This window comes from Notechis scutatus, chromosome 1 (genome assembly GCF_049901735.1).
Source record: "Notechis scutatus isolate UNSWTSFEM ecotype Mainland chromosome 1, rNotScu1.2, whole genome shotgun sequence".
Classification (NCBI taxonomy): Eukaryota; Metazoa; Chordata; class Lepidosauria; order Squamata; family Elapidae; genus Notechis; species Notechis scutatus.
Window position 1 is genome coordinate 52927541 of NC_142009.1, and position 18553 is coordinate 52946093.

The window sequence follows — 18553 nt, forward strand, 5'->3', positions numbered from 1 at the left end:
TCCAGAAACAACTTCAGAATTCTTTACCCAGAAGAGTGCAGTGCTAAGAACAGCTAAGATTCTGGGTAGAACCTTCAAACTCTCAAGCCTCTGGTAGAGGACCTAAGATCAAGGTAGACACATACCACCATATGGGTGAGAAGGGAATTATTATTATATCAAACAATCTATGCCAACTTTCTCCAGGCTTGTGTTCTCCTGGTGTGATGGACTATAGCTCCACCAATTTTGGAAAAAAAATATTTCAATCCTAGGGGGGAAATGGTTTTGATTGATAATTGTTTGCTCAAGCTTGGAGTTTTAATAATAAAATATTCTTTTTTTCCCCTATTGTGGGTTCATCTAAAGCTGCTGCCTCAGTTTGTATCAATCTCTTTCACTCCATGCTTTCTAGAGCATTTCTTTCGAGAAACATTTATAATGTTTGCTTTGTTACTCTATGTTATATATGAATGCCACATCCCTTTTCTAAGTTATTAAAAATGCAAAAACTTCCATGCTGACAGCACACGTAATTATTATTAAGCGTTTGCATATCATTTCTTGCATATCTCATTTGTAAGGTTCTTATCTTAATTTGATCTGAGTTCCCACAGTCTAAATTGACTTCTCTGAAAGATGTATTTTTCAGAACAGAAAGATTACTGTATCTAATTTAATCACACAACCTATTCCACAAATTGTCATTGTTTCTTAGGAAATAATGCTGCATATTCATAACTCATTGAAAATTCAGTTCTGTGATGCTAGAAATTAATTAGCATTATGCTCAGTAAATTCATTATCAAAGAGAAAAACAAGGCTAAAGCAGGAACTTCCTCTCCTAACCTCCCTTTTTATACTTTTCCAACCAAACAGGGAGGGGGAAATGTAAAAGCCCTGACATACTGTCTGCCTGTCGTTCTGTCTGTTTGTTTCCCTATTAACACAATGATGTTATGAAGCCAAAACAAAAAACAGTGAAATATGATTTGGGTGGGAAGAGGAGGGAGCCAAGAAAATTAAATTAAAAAATGAGCTGGATCTGGCTGCCATCTCTAAAGAAAATATTCCCAGAATCAAAATATGTTCCAATGCTTGTCTATAGCAGAAGCTTTCTTCCTGCATGGACATTATCACCCTTATTTTATAAAACAAAACAATTGTGTTAGTGATTTTTATTAATTTTATCAATTTATCAAACCTGTTTGACAAACAACGTTTTGGCGTCCACCTCTGTGGAGGGAAAATTGTAATCTCAATAATTCTGGCAAACATCAGGTGAGGAATGGTTTTTTTTTAGGCAAAGATCTAAATTAAATTAACCCAATCATTGATATGGGTGGAGAAAGTTACCGTATATACTCGAGTATAAGCCGACTTTTTCGGCCCATTTTTTGTGCTGAAAAAACCCCCCTCGGCTTATACTCGAGTGAGATTCCCTTCTGGAAAAAAAATGGTGTGGAGCTCTGGAGCTGGGCAGCCGCTTCCCTGCTTCCATGTTTCCTTTGCAACTTGTAAGCATGGGGGTAATCGGAAGCAGAAAAGTTCTTGCATGAGGATATATTGTTTTTTATTTTTTTAACTGTTTTTTTAGGGGGGGGAAAGACCCATCATCATGTGAGAATGCTCAGACATGAAATCTATCCTCCTGAAAATAAGTGTGTGTGTGGGGAGGGGATTTTAACAGAGGGAAGACGTAGGGAGAAGGCAAAAGCAACGGAAGATCCTTCTGGGGAAACTGAGGGGGAGACTCACCCTTGGTCCAGATGAGCCCCCTTCCCCGCCCCTAAGGAAGCAGAGGCAGCCAGCAAGGGCAGGCAAGCCCCACTTCGCGGACTCCATCCGTCCTCGCTCCCACCCAAAGTCCCCCAATCGCGCAGCCCAGATTCGCCGTCCCCTCAGGGGGCAGCAACGACGCCCGGTGTTTTCCGAGACAAGAAGCTCCGCCGTGCAATGAAAGCGCCCTGGCTCTAGGCTCGAGGGCTCAGAAAACAACACGAACCGAGGTGGCTTCAGCTCCGCTTGGCTTCGTTTCCTCAGCCCCAGCTGCTTTCAGTCCACTCGGGAGGAGGAGGAGGTGGTGGTGTGGTGGTGGCTCACGTTGTTTTCTGAGCTCTAGGCTTGCAGGCTCAGAAAACAACGCAAGCCGCCACTGCTGCCGCCACCACCTCCTCCTCCTCCTTCTCCAGAGTGGAATGAAAGCAGCTGGGGCTGAGGAAACAAAGCCAAGCGGAGCCGAAGGCACCTCGGCTCACGTTGTTTTATGAGCCTGCAAGCCTAGAGCTCAGAAAACAACGCGAGCCGCCACCACCACCACCACCTCCTCCTCCTCCTCCTCCCGAGCGGACTGAAGTCAGCTGGGGCTGAGGAAAAACCAAGCGGAGCCGAAGCCACCTCGGCTTGCGTTGTTTTCTGAGCCCGCGAGCCTAGAGCCAGGGCGCTTTCATTGCATGGTGGAGCTTCTCGGGAAACGCCGGGCGTCGTTGCTGCCCCCTGAAGGGAGGGCAATTCTGGGCTGTGCGATTGGGGGACTTTGTGGCTTAACGCGGGGATTTCTGATTCCCCTTACACGTGTGTGGATATGCCGTGGGGCGTTTTCTTCCAAACGCCCCACTGGCAGAGAACACTGACTTTCATAGTGAGATCGTTTTCCAAATTAATTGATTCACTTATGATCTCTCTCTCTCTCCGGAATAGTCAAGCCCTTTCCAGCACGCGCGATCCGCCGCCCCCCCTTTGCACCTTGCAAATGCAAAATCCCGGCGGCGGATCGCGCCTGCTGGAAAGGGCTTGACTATTCTGGGGAGAGAGAGAGAGAGATCATAAGAACGGCTCTTACTTTTTTCTTGCAAGGGAGAGAGTGACTCCTGCCTCCCACTGTCATCATCGTCTACTTCTTTTGGGTTAGTGAATCAATTAAACCTTTCATGATAGTGAGATCGTTTCCCGAATTAATTATTTTTATTTTTGAAATTTACCAGTAGCTGCTGCATTTCCCACCCTCGGTTTATACTCGAGTCAATAAGTTTTCCCCATTTTTTGTGGTAAAATTAGGTGCCTCGGCTTATATTCGGGTCGACTTATACTCAAGTATATACGGTACTTGAGTATCTTGTTCTGTTCTGTTCTGCTGTGCAAAGCCTATAAAGAAAATGCACGCAAGTCAGTCTCTAATGCAGGAATAGAAGGCTCAGTGGATGAGTGGGAAGTACTGGATGGGTCCATTGCTAGGGATAGCTAAGTGCAATTCAAAAGCGTATGGCTGCATTTATTTTACTTGTTTAACAAATTTATATGCCACCCATCACACTGTCCCTGAACAGTGTTAATATTCTTTCTTAAATGGATATGCTGTGCTTCAAAATCAATCGTGCATTTTACAAGCAAAGCTCAGATACAAAATGCAACTTCCAATTTGTTTAGAAAATGTTAAAGCCCTGAGTTAAAACAAATACCTGTGCAACTCAAGCTTCTCAAGTGCTGGTTTTTCAAACAATTTTGTGAATGGGCAAAATTCAAGCAGGGGCAAAGGGGATGATTACAGCCAGCTAGGAATGGGAGGGAGGTATTTATGAATAATAAAGAGCTATATCAGGGAGAAAGACAAAAGGAATTGAGGGTTCACTGCTCATTTAGACTAAAAATCTATTCACCAAATACACAAAGAAGACAGAATCCCTCAATGCCTACTTTGTCCCAAGACAAACTATGACTAGATATTAACAAACAAGATAACAGGGTCACTGGGTAAGAGGAATGTAGCAGCCATAATAAAACTTGTCTTCACTAAAGTAATTGAAAAAGGACTGCACACAGTCCATCAGAAGCACTACAAAAGATCAGAGAATTATCCTCATGTGAGTGATTTTTCTAAAAGCAAAAAGATGCCGATGACCCTATTTGTCTTATATTCTTCTTTGTTTGTCTGTCTTATCTATCTATCTATCTATCTATCTATCTATCTATCTATCTATCTATCTATCTATCTATCTATCTATCATCTATCTGATTCATTGAGCACCCATCATAGGGTCATCATCAAGGAGAAAGAAAACATATACTATCTGTCATTCATTTGAGACTGTCATTCTTACTCTTACACTTTCATACAGGCTCTTCTGGCAGGGAACTCTGGGAACTGTAATGTACAGACATCTGAAGGTCATCACATTACGGAAGGCTAAGTTAACTATTTTAAGAAAATTAAGCTGCATATCCCTTTCCCTTCCTCCCTCCCTCCCTCCCTTCCACTTTTTCCCTTGAATGTGCAAAGTAGTGAGCACTGTGAGTTTTCCCTCATTTTGGCTCCTAAAGAACAATTTTTTGAAAGAACATGGCTACCCCAAAGTTACCTGGTTGCCTCCATTGTTGATTGGTGATTTGAATGTGGATCTTCTGGATTTAACAAACACAGCCATTACATACATTGGATGTAATCTCACTAAGCCCTGCCTCCTCCCTCAGAATCAGCTCATCATATTTGAGGGTGAGCAGCAGAAATCCAAGAACAGACAAGATCTAGGATGTAGCAAGGACAGGCATCAGGATTATGGAGTGTAATGAGGAATAAGCATGCATTCTGCTGTGCCTAGATCAACATCAGAATAGAGGTTTCTTGTCCATTTCTCCTTCGTCTCCTTTCAATCTTGAAAATTGTTTGCATGAATGGAAAACATAATCTCCCCTCCCCCCAAAAAAAAAATTAAGAGGAAAAAAGACGGAATCACAAGTAGAAATAGTAAATGATTGAATGAATAAGTGAGTGAGCAATTCAACAGAATCACAAGTAGAAATAGTAAAGTATTGAATGAATAAGTGAGTGAGAAATTCAAGAGAATGATGGGTTAAATGCTTGTGTGGCTCTCCCTCAATTATTATATTTTGGCAGGAAAGCTCCAATAGAATATATTCCATTCAGTACACACCAATATAAAGAATCAACAAAAGAAGTATAAAGTGGGAGTAGTTCCAGACTTTCCAAATGCAATTCCTATTTTTTATGAAGGGTGTTGCAGAGAGCAGATGGTTGAATACATCAATTTCAAGTTCTCTGGTTCTCTGTAAATTGATTAATTAATAAGAGTTTTAAGGGAATTCTCACATATTTAAATACCTTCTGTGGATCATCTAAATTATACCTTTCATTTTGTATACACAATACAAAAATAATTATTTGTTGCAGTTTATCAAATAACTATTTGAAAATCACTTAAATCCATCAGTTAACAAACAAACAAAATCTTGGCATCTTCCTTTTCTCCCTTCCCCTTGTTTTCCCTCTTAATCTTGTTTTCATATTTTCATGCATTCTTTCTGGGCTGAACTTGAACTAAGAAGCTCTTTTAATTTAACTGGTATAAACAGATTGCTGCAAGGATCAAAAATATTTTTCCCCTTTCCTGGTGGGTGGCATTGCTGATTTGGTGAAATGATATATTTTTCTTATTCTGCTTTTTCTGATAAAGGTTTGAATGGGTCCATATAGAATTGTAGAAATAGAACTGGTAAACACCTGAAAGAAAAGTAACCTAATCTTCTTCAGTGCTGACACAATTGTGGTTCTAATTGGAATGTTTGGATCCTTTTTCCGCTGTTATGAGACAAGCTCTTCACAAGTATAAAGGTTATACTAACTGGATTCCACATAACTTCACTCCATATATTTTACTTCTGTTTCATTTCTGAATTGGAAATAAATGAGGAATGAGGAAATTTTATATCCGTGTTTATAAACATACTGTTTTGGATAGCATTTTAAATGATCCTAACACATGTCACCATCATATTCATAGCTATCAACACAACAAAACTACTTAGGTTTGTTTCTGTTGTTTGCATATCTGGGAGAAGACAGAATGGTACAGAAGAAAACAGAATAAGGAAATTGTGCCTTCCTCAGCTGAAATGAATGGTAGTTGAATGAATGAAGACTGAACAGGAGAAAACAGCAATTAAATTCAGCATTTGCTGCTCATGTCAATCCTTCTCAGATTCGTGCTGAAGGCATTTCAGAAAAGCTTAGAAATAATCACCGTAAGCCATTTCATCATTTGGGGGAAGACTCTAACTAACAATAGAATTTGTTGTGTTGGTGCTATAAAGGCATCCCTAAAGCCCAGTTTTTTATCAGCCCTTGGGTCTCTAATAACTGGATTTCAGGAATAGTGGGGTTCAAGGACCATAAAAAGTAGGAGAAAAATCACACAGAGATGTTCTTTCTTTGGATATACAAGCCGGTAATCTCCACTGGCAATGCAAGAATCAACAGCAGACCCTTTGTCTTAACTTCCAACATTGGATCTCTGAAACATGATTTCTGAATCATCCCTGGAAAACATAAAAACCAAAAGGTTGATAAAATGATGAGTCACTGCTTCCTCAGGAGCTGAGAGAACTTCTGCTGACCTTTTTTTAAGCTAAAGTTGTAGTCTCCTTGGGGAGTCTTTGAAAGGAAAGACCTTTACCGGCCCAGCTAAAATAGGATTGTGCTGTTAAGTATGTGTGTTATTTTAATCTGGCGCATTGTGTTATTGCTATTATTTCAAGCCAATGGTATGTAAAAAGATTTATAGGAATCCTCTTAATGAAAGACACACATACACACACACACACAAACACACACATCACTTTCTCTTGTAAATTGAAGGCCTTCATTCTTCAATGAGGTAAACAGATTGAGCTCTCTGAATCATCCCAAATGCAGTGATTTTGTCTGAAGTTGCCAAAGTTGAGAAACACAGCTCTAAGGTAAGGCACAATCACTTGAATGCAAATGGAGGATCAGATCTACATAGGATGCATTTAGAGCTACTCCAAAAATTCTCCACTTTGGTAGGTCAAACAACTCCATTAAGTTTACTAATAATGAATGTAGCCATTTGGCTCTTTATTTACATAAGATAATAATTTCAAATAGGAAGGAAACTAGCCCATTTATATCCATAATTTTACTACCAAAATTCAGCAGAGTGAAATGTAACTTCAAATCTCAACAAATAAATCCTCTGTCCTACATATTGGCAAAAAATAAATAAATCAGAAAATAAAATACAGACTGAATAGTCAAGACCTTGTTGATGATCCAAACTCTGTCAAGGATCTTGGAGTACTCATCTCTAATGATCTAAGTGCTAGAGCCCACTGTAACTACATAGCCAAAAAGGCATTAAGAGTTGTTAACCTAATCTTACAAAGCTTTGTCTCTGGTACTATTACACTAATAACTAGAGCATACAAAACATTTGCTAGACCAATACTCGAATACAGTTCATCAGTCTGGAACCCACATTACGTATCTGATATTAGCACAATTGAGAAAGTCCAGAAATATTTCACAAGAAGAGTTCTACACTCCTCTACTTGTTGCAGAATACCTTATGCCACCAGACTCGAAATTCTAGACCTAGAAAACCTACAACTACGCCGCCTTCGGTCCAATCTAAGTATAGTATATAAAATCATACATTGCAATGTCCTACCTGTCAATGAATACTTCAGCTTCAACCATAACAACACAAGAGCAAACAATAGATACAAACTCAACGTTAATTGCACCAAACTTGATTGCAGGAAATACAACTTCAGCAACAGAGTGGTCAATGTCTGGAATACTCTACCTGACTCTGTGGTTTCTTCCCCAAACCCCAAAAACTTTAACCTTAGACTGTCTACTATTGACCTCACCCCTTTCCTAAGAGGTCTGTAGCGGGTGTGCATAAGCGCACCAACGTGCCTACCGTCCCTGTCCTATTGTTTCTTTTATTTTTTTATTTTTCTTATATGCATCTATGTATTCATAACTATGTTTTTACTTATACCTATTATCTTGTAAGCAATTGACAAATAAATAAATAAAAAATATGTTCTGAGAGGGCAGAAAGAAAAGAACTGGTGGGATGAATCCAAACCTCTCATTCTAATGAGACTAAAGATTCATGGTGTGTCAATTTCAGCTAATGATTCTGTGTAAAAAAAAATAAGCATGCAATTCCTCTCCAGAAAGATCTTTCTGTTCTTTCTTATTTTCTCTTCCAGTTCAATGTCATTTCAAGCCTTCTTTTATTTAATTCATTTATTTAAAAGATTTATATAGCTGTCTATTTTATTTAGCATAATCCTGGGTGGTTTACATACACTAATAAAAACAGTAAAAACTTAAAAACTCTTGGCACTCCCAAAGTTCCAACACACCTCTCATATCCATAAACAACTTTCCTGGGCTCCAACCACCCACAATCCCAATCTGATCTTCAAGGCTTTTTAGGAGCCAGGGTGGTTGGGGCTTGCCAGTTCTCAGGAGGATGGGTACTCAAAGTCTGTGCCAGAGAAGCACTCATCAGAAATTCAAAAAAAGAAATAACCTCTCTTTTATTGCATTGCAGGAATTAGAGGGGAATAAACCAAAATGGGGCTTCCAGAGAAACTTCTCCAACCTTTCCAGTAGGTTAGCAAAAGACATCTCTATCACAGCCCAGATGAAAGGCCTCTGTAGTTCTTCCAGATTATTAATGCCTAGACCCTGGCACCATATGCCATTTGTGCTGCCTCCTAAGCTCTAGTACACAGATGCTTTCTAAACCTTGCTGGATCACTTAGAATAGGGCCGCTGTGTATTGCTGCATTTTAATAACTTTCAAGAACTGTTCACCTTTGCTGAGGGATACAACTCTCCCATTTAGTTAGCATAAAAGGTGCTATCTTCAGTAAGTGGTTGAGAGATCAGCCAAATTTAAACAAAAACAACTCTCACACATGTAAATAAACCTGCCTATCTTACTCTATTAGAACAGTCCTCGTTCTTATTACTACCAATATAAATATATTTTTTTCAAAAAAAAGTGTGCCAGATTTCTCTTTACCTACAAAGGCCTGCAGGAAAGAAATCTGCTAAGACCAGACCTGGTTCAAATAGAGAAAACAACTCTTCTGTCTTCCTTTTCTCAGTTATGCTTTTTCTTAAAAGATAACGGTTGCTTTCTAGTATTATTAAACATCTAGTGGTGGGTCCAAAATGGTAGCTCTCCAGAGGCAAAAGATCACTTAAAGATCTAATGTTAAGAAATGGACACTGGAACACTTCCAGATCTTCTAGAAAGACATTAATTTAATGATTTCAAGCAAGGTAGAAATCTCCTTTACAATGTGTGACAAACTTGAGGGGGTAATTCAGTAGACTCATTGCATTTAAATTGTACCCCCCTCACCCCAAAAAATATTTGCAGTGACCATACTGGGAGAAGAAAGCAGTGGCCATTCTCCTTTCAAGTTACTTTTCCATGTAATGTACACTTTCAAGGAAGTAAATCCTAATTAACATCATGGAGTTTTCATGTTTTCAAGAAAACACACATATAGTACCAAGCATGCTATCTCAGAACTTGGCAAAAGGTTCATAAGTGTTAGTTAGTTCCAAAATTAATTCAGCATGCCTGAAATTTTCCAGATTTAAATTTAGGGCTACATAACTTGAAGATTGAACATCACATATACCCCTCAAAGATTTGGGGGGCTCAAAAGCCCCCAAACTCTTCAGTGTTGGTTATATACAAGAATGACAAATTTATTAAACATTTGGGAAGTATCCCTATTAGTTATAAAAATCTAGGAACTAACCATACCAGTTATACTGATTTAGCTTTTGTTCTCTGCTTCATAAATTTCCAATTCAGCTACCGGGGAGGGAATCCTTAGAATTCAGCATGTCTTATTATTATATTACATTGTCCGAGAGTGAAAGGGGACACAACTTTCACCAGCTGCCACATTTTTCTTCTCTTCAGATTGTTGCCTTATAAGGAATGCATGGGTTCTGAATAGGTTCAGACTTGGGGGAAAAAATACTATTGATTTTAAAATGAGAATGAGCATTGCTTTTTCCCAGCATCCCCCCCCCCCTCCGTAATTGAAGACCTTAATTCACTTGGACTATTGTAAGAAACACTGTTAATACTGTAGGCAAATCTCAGGGTATTATTTTATGCAAGTGAAATGTGGCGTTAGTCTTCAAAGAGCTTTTGGGTTTTCCCCAAGCTCTGGCTTCTGCGAAGATGATCTCCTCTTCTTGCCTTCCCACTATCATCTTCCCCTCAGCATAGACGAGGGAGGCACTTTGGCTGTTATGGATCTGCAAGTGGTCCACCAACATACAATACTTTGACCTGTGAGAAAGTTTTACCGATTGATTTATCTTTAGATACTGGGAATGGAAACAGGATGGTGATCACATATCTCCTTTTCATTTCTGCTCTTTCACTCTGGAGCCAAGGTTTTATCCAAGCATTCTGAAGGGACATAGTTACTGTCTTCTGGAGATACTCAAATGCCAACCCTCTATCTGCAATCTGGAGGGAGGGAGGGAAGGGAGGGAAGGACTCTTCATAAAAGCATGTCACTTTTCTGTTTAAATTATTTTCAATGTAACAAGGAAGCCATTTTTTCTTGCCTTTTAAATTGTTATATAAATATGATGACTACTGAGCCTGGGTCAGTATGCCCCATAAGTGGTGAAGTCATAATTTCTGTAGTACATGAACAGAAATATTCTCAGTTGTTTGCACTGTTGGATATCAGGGGGGATGTTGCCTCACTTGACTATTTTAATTGGTTAGCATTACCTCCCAGTGACTGAAGTTTGAATGCAAGAAAACAGAACTAATAGCATTTCTAAGCAACTGCTGAGAGGGAAGAACATTTTTAAAAAGTGTATGTTCAACATTCTGAATTCTGTTTAAAAATTCTCAAGAGGGAAACAGAAAGAACCCAAAATGAATAACTACTAGTGACTTTCTCATTAATTACAGTCTGACAAGGAGTTGGCAGGTAAAAGGAGGAACTGTAGGTGGGGGAAACCTGTGGTTCACCACCACATTCCTTAAATTCATAAAAACTGCAGAATATTTCACTGTTGGTCAGACTGGAATGGAGATAAAAATGTGAATTAAGAGGCAGAGTTGTTTGGACGTGACCTGAGATGCTTGATGTGACCAAGATAATGCACATTCTGAAAAGATCTAGATCAGATCCAATCTGATACTTTCCAGATAATTAGGACAGCAATTCGATGAATTCTTGGCCAGTACATTTGTTTGGAGAGTTGCAATTCTAACACCTCCAGAGAGTACCACATTCAAGAAGGTAGTGAAGATATTGGATGAATGTAATCCCAACCTGCCAAAAAATACGATGTTTATTTTCAGAAGCAGATAGCAAAGTTTGACTTATAAGTCAGCTGTAACTCTTGTATTTCAGAAATATAAGAGAGGGGGGAATTGATCCCTGGAACCCAACATTCTTTGGTGATTTCATCCTTTGGAATATATATATTTTAAATCAATCTCTGTTTTCCTGACACTGAATAACATTCCTGATCCAGAACAAGAGAAGAACATAGTTATTGAGAGTGGGAAGGAATCATAAGAAAAATCCTCCTGAGAGATCAATGGGCTCCAAAAATCCTCTTCAGAGATCAATGGTTTTACTCCCTTACAATGTAGTATGGCAATTCATTAGATTATCATTGTATTAAATTTAGTTTTCTGAAACGTTATACTCCACTCTTCAAATATGTAATACATAAATGTGAAAGGAAATTGTAGACTATAAAGAGCAAATGATACCCACAAATGCTGAGACCTAATCAGGATTTTCTCTCATACGGATGAGTTCCATATGTGAAAGAGTCTCAAACTGAGAAGTTATGAAGCATGACCCTACAACATCCTTCTTTCAAGGAACACTGTATGACATTCAAGCACACAAAGGGAAATCCCTACTAAACAGAAGTGGATGGTATTGTGTGTGACCTTGCAGTCAACCCACATATTCTTGCAGCACACAACTTCACTAAAGCCAAATTGTGCAGAGTTGGAGAGAGCAAGGAGGGAAGCAAGGGCCCTCTGAATTTATGATGCCATCCCTTCTATATCATCCGCTAGATTGTTTCTGTAATTGTTAAGGATTAATTTGTACAGCAGTTCAAGTTTAGCTCTTAAAGGTGAAGTTTTCCATTCATTGCTTTGAGCATTTTCTGCCTCACAAATTCTGAATGAAATTCCACTGAAAGGACTATGCTTTCCAGGAGGAACTATATGACTGCATAACCTTGAATGACTCGTATCTTTCTTCTGATACAAATCCCTTCTTTTCTGCTTGTAGCAAATGTGTGATCAGTCAGGCCGAGCCACTATGTTTTAAAATCCTTTTAATCCTCTTTCTGGTAACAAAAACAATTGTGAGTGATCTTTGAGGATTCTGTATAGGGCAGAACACCTGCAGCTTAATGCTTTATGTTAACAAACACCCCATGTGAGTCTAATGCCTCTTGGCATGTAAGAATGCTGTAGTGGAAGAGGTCTGTAATAATGAGGCCCAACCTTAACCGTTGACCTTTTGCCTCCAAATCTAAACCTGTTTGTCTCTACTTCCAAACAGCCCAATGTATCATGGAAGTGTCAGCACAAATGATTTATTGTCTGTTGGCAAGTCCTTTAATACAACAGTGGCTCTTTCCTCTAGTCAGCGAAAAATCACTCTTCCCTTTCAGAATTTCTTGATGACACAGTTCTGGGTCACTTAAACTGAAGTCCATTTTCAAAACCTAGCTTCCACCTGTGATCATAAAAACCTGTTCAGAGTACAACCTAAAAGCTTGAGCAGCTACAATTGTAATGATTACTCAAGAGGATATAAATATGTTTGCAATCATGCTGGCAGTAATAAAAGGTTAATTTGTAATATTTTTCAAAGCATGTTACACTTCTGCAAAATCTCCTCTCTTCTCCTCTCCTTTTACTTTTCATTGTAAACTTTATACATTTACCAGAGCCATATTCCAAGTCCGCCTTACTAGAGTTGATGATCAGGGTATCAAACTCGCATCATCAAGATATCATCATGTGATATTCCATGACTTTTTCCCCTTTGCTAAACAGGACATGGATATGGCTAGCGCATGACACATTTTATTCATTTTTATTTTATTTTATTTATTTATTTTTGTCAATTGCTTACAAGATAATAGGTATAAGTAAAAACATAGTTATGAATACATGGATACATATAAGAAAAATAAAAGAAACAATAGGACAGGGACGGTAGGCATGTTGGTGCGCTTATGCAGACCTCTTAGGAAAGGGGTGAGGTCAATAGTAGACAGTCTAAGGTTAAAGTTTTTGGGTTTTGGGGAAGAAACCACAGAGTCAGGTAGAGTATTCCAGACATTGACCACTCTGTTGCTGAAGTTGTATTTCCTGCAATCAAGTTTGGTGCAATTAACCTTGAGTTTGTATCTATTGTTTGCTCTTGTGTTGTTATGGTTGAAGCTGAAGTATTCATTGTCAGGCAGGACATTGCAATGTATGATTTTATATACTATACTTAGATTGAACCGAAGGCGGCATAGTTGTAGGTTTTCTAGGTCTAGAATTTCGAGTCTAGTGGCATAAGGTATTCTGCAACAAGTAGAGGAGTGTAGAACTCTTCTTGTGAAATATTTCTGGACTTTCTCAACTGTGTTAATATCAGATACGTAATGTGGGTTCCAGACTGATGAGCTGTATTTGAGTGTTGGTCTAGCAAATGTTTTGTATGCTCTAGTTATTAGTGTAATATTATCAGAGAAAAAGCTACGTAAGATTAGGTTAACAACTCTTAATGCCTTTTTGGCTACCCCATATGGCTTATGGGCCATGAGTTTGACAGCCCTGAGGTAGATGGATAATAACTTTGGCCAGGCAGTATCTGACCGACTCAAGGTTGACTCAGCCTTCCAAGGTTGGTAAAATGAGGACCCAGATTGCTGGGGGCAATATGCTTGCTCTGTAAACCACTTAGAGAGGGTTGCTCTCACCACTGCTTCACAGTGCTTTACAACCCTCTCTAAGCTGTTCACAGAGCACTCTAAAGCACTGTGAAGCAGTATTTAAGTTTAAGCAGTGGAGGGATTCAAATAATTTAACAACTGGTTCTCTGCCCTAATAATTTCTTCCAACAACCAGTTCACCAAACTGCTCAGAAAGCTAACAACCAGTTCTCCTGAAGTGGTGCGAACTGGCTGAATCCCACCACTGAGTTTAAGTGCTATTGCTATTGTTAGTGCTATTGCTATCACTAAGAAGAAATAGAGAATGCAAACCAAGAAGGGCTACATCTAGCAGGACCAGGATTTTCCATTCTGTTTTTTGCTTTTGTTTGTAATTCTGTTGAGCCAAATTTAAATTTTTTTCTGATTTCCCAATCACAAAATGATGATAAACAATGCTATCAAAATTTAGCGAAGCTTTTAGAAAAATGTTGATGGTACAACCTGTCTATTCCTCCTAAGTTTTCAGTAACATATAGCAAAATGGTTTGAAATACCATTAGCCCTAGTGTAAAGCAGGGGTCCCCAACCCCCAGGCTACTAAGATTACATTCAAGTACAGGAAAGGTATGAGAAATAAATTTAGAATAATCCCACTAAGTATAAGTTGTGTAGGGTAATTACTTTGGTAAGTTTTCAAAAGCATGTTATAATTATGCTACCAGCAAAAAACCTTTCCAGAAATCCAAGTGGTTCTTGTTTTACTGAGTTTGCCAGCCTTGCAAGGTTTGGCAAGAACCTTTTCTCTAACAGCTCTGTTTCATAAGATCTGCTAGGCATCCCATCACAATTTTTGAAACAATTGATCACCTACCACCTAATCCCAAATTCTCTGGCATTCTTTTTCCAAGGTTGAAATCCTATTTATTTTTACTTAATTAATGAACTGTACTTCAGAGAATACCGAAGTAAACTGTAGTGTGCACATGGTTTCCACTGGATCAAATATATATCGGTAAGATCTGCATGAAATCAAGCCTACTGAAATAAAATAAAATTAGTTTAAATTAGTTTGGTAATTTAAATTAATATTTTTAAATAAAGCCAAACAAGGATAGGATAGGATAGGATAGGATAAGGTAGGGTAGGGTAGGGTAGAATAGAACAGAACAGAACAGATCAGAACAGAATAGAGTAGGAGTTGGAAGGGACCTTGGAGGTCTTCTAGTCCAACTCCCTGTTTAGGCAGGAAACCCTACACCACTTCAGATGGTTATCCAACATCTTTTTTAAAACTTCTAGCGTTGGAGCATTTACAACTTCTGGAGGCAAGTTGTTCTACTAATTAATTGTTCTAACTGTCAGAAAATTTGTCCTTAGTTCTAGGTTGATTTTCTTCTTGATTAGTTTCCACCCATTGCTTCTTGTCCTGCCCTCATATGCTATGGAACAGGGGTCGCCAACCTTTAGGACCTCAGGCACCACCAAACTCATAATTTTAATCCCAGGGACCACTAACCAGTTCTGTGGGCATGGCCTAATCTGTGGGTGTGGCTTGGTGGTCATGTGACTGGCTGGGCATAGCTTGTATGTCAATATTATAAATATTGATATAAATATTGATTTTTTTTATAAAAAAGAGCAACTTTTACTCAAAATCAGGCAAAACAGGAAAGGAGATTGAGTTGCTCACAGAATCACAGATTCATTCAGAAATCTATCTATCTGCCATTGGCTAGCTCAGTCAGTCACATAAAATTTGCTTGCAAGCAAACTCATAAAATTTGCTAGCAAGCAAACTCACAAAATTAACTCACAACACATCATGTATGTAAATATTGATTTTTTTTATAAAAAAAGAGCAACTTTTACCCAAAATCAGGCAAAGCAGGCAGGCAGATTGCTTACCGAATCATTCAGTGATCTATCTATCTGCCATCAGCTAGCTCAGTCTCTCAAATTTGCTTGCCGTGAGTCTGCACCAAATAATAGAACCTTCAGTCCTAAGCAGAGCTGAAGATCTAAAGATTAGCTAGAAAGCAAGAAATCCAACCATTTCCTGCTTCCTAGCTAATCTAAATCTCCTGGCACAGCAGAACGGATGATGGTCAGAAAAAGGAAAAATATCAATTTAGCAGGCAAGTTTGCTGGGTAAGGAGTGAGTGGGCAGTGAGGGTTCCCGTGGGCCATATGGGCGGCGCAGCCTTGTATTCCTGCACAGCCTGGATTAATTGCTTTGGGGGGGTTCTGGGGGTGAGATTTCTCTGCAGCCCACCAAAATTTTCTCATGGCCCACCAGTGGGCTGCAGCCCACTGGTTGGCGACCACTGCTCTGGAGAATAACTAAAACCTGCTGCAAATATTTTTAGATAGTCAACCACTGAAATTAGACAAATCAGATTATCTCTGATGTCATTGAATGGGCTTTTTTTAAATTTACAAATCCTTCCCTTCTAACTACTGGTACCTTCTGACAAAACTGTGTATAACTTAAGAAGCTGTATTGTTTAAATTTTGGGATGATTATTATTTTACTCAGTTTACAGGAGTGTATACGAAATGATTTATCTATCATCAAACAAGAAACATATGTGTTCCTGCACACATATGTCACATAGAAAAGAATCCGTGAAGAAAAAGTAAATGTGGGCACTCAGATATTCAGATATAGCAAGACTGTTGAAATTTTTCAGAGAAGGAAAAAGCCACAAAGCACTAGCTGTGTTTATCCAAGTCTTATTGTCATTCTTCCAAGCAATTTGGGTTATGCTCCCCTGCTTAACGTCTATGGAGATTCTCAGCCATCGAGGTCATGGTTGTCCTAAAGGTGCTTTTTCAAGAGGCAGCTGAACTTTCTGATTTTTCTTTTTTCTTTTCAAAGAAAAATCAGAAAGTACAGTTGCCTCTTGAAAAAGTGCCTTTGGGACTACCCTGCTTAACATATATCTTTACACTGAGCTTATAGTTTCCATTTTATTCAGAGAATATTCAACTTATATGGACTTTGGACTTGGCAACTCTGGTGATACTCTTAAACTAGATTGTCATACTCACTTCTCTTTGAAATGGAGTTTTAATATAAATGAATAAGGGGTATGAGGTGGGAAAATGTTTAGTTTACTTAGTTAGCTGCTTTATTTTGCATGGCAAAAGATTCCTATTTTCTTTCAGGTAGGAAATTTCTCTTGACCAGGAGCCAAAAGTTCCCCCTTGTTATTGAAAAAAAGATACCTGGAACTTTTCAGGATGTTGCCTTACAGAAGCAATAGAATAGGACATTATCAAGAATTGAACCTTTGATAAGCTTGTCCCTATTAAAGGATGCTGACATAACATACATGATTTCATACAGTTAGACTATTATAAGAAAACTACTATTATAATGTGATAACCTAGGAACATGTATTCAAGGCATATTTTTACCATTTTATTTCTTGACACAGTTTGTTTTCCTCATTCTGCTTGTGAAAGCTTGTAGAGTAATAGTTATCCTAGCATTGGGTTGGGGTTGTTGTTGTTTTTTGCAATTTTATGACACTTTAAAACTAATAAATGTACTTTAGCCTAATCTTTCTTGGGTTTGGTTCACAGAACTTCATGTTAGAATATGTTTGTGATTCTTAAGTGTCAAAAGTCCTTTTTTCAGAAACAATACATTTTTGTATCATTTACTGGATTTTGTACTGATAATCCTTTTTTTTTCTCCTTTCTTTTTCATTAATTTTGTTTTATTGCAGCCAATGGCTGGAGAAAGTGATTTCACCAATTGCCCACCAATTTTCCACAGAACCTAAAACCCAGAACATATTAGGAAAAGCATTGTGGCAGACATCAGAACAGCCACAGAAGACACCCTCAAACACCAGAAGCAAATTAAAGAAAACAAACAGCTTGTTTTGCCACTGGAGGAGAAAGCAAACTCCTTCGGTTCATGAGATGTCCCACACACACACTCATGTTTTGATACCAGTTGAAGTTGTGCCAGATGAAGCCTATTTAGTCTGGTTTTATGTTCATTCCAATATGAATACAAACTCCTTGTTTATTCTTAGAGCCACTCAAGGGGTGAGGGCAACAGAAAATCCCTGACCCTGTTAAATCTTAGACAACATCACCCTGTGGTAAAATGGTCATGTTTGTTCCCCACTCTACATATTTATCAGCATTTGGCATGATACCATTACATGATATTTTAAATGCTAAAAGAGAGAATGGGTCTGTGGTGGCATGCCAAAACTCTTTCAAGAGGACAGTAAATTGGCTCACTGTAAGAAGTGGATTAAAATTAACAAAGGCAGAGTTTGTTTCCCCTACAAATGTGAGAATATGCCTTAAATGTCACTAGGTAATGTACAGGAAATGTCAAGAGGCACATATCACAGTGCACTGAGGGCCAAAAAATGCATCTGTACATTTGATGTAAATAATTTATCTGACAAGAAATGAAACACAGGCAGAGAATTTATCCCTCTCCTTCCCTGGTATTGGCCTGAAGAAAATTCTTTTTCTGAAACTGGCATTTATGGACTGGGAGTTCACCATCTGGACAAAGGAGGATTACCGGTACTAGCATCGGAGAAGGCATTTTTCCCATGACCACAGTAGTGGATAAAAGGCTTTTAATTATCTTCCATACATATTTCCATTAATAATCTACCTATGTCTGATGGATCCTAGAAGACATGTCTTCTGCTGCAATACTCATATAAAACATTCTTTCTCCTGAAACTAGATTGGCCCCATCCCTTTTGACTTTTTGTAAGTACTTCAAGA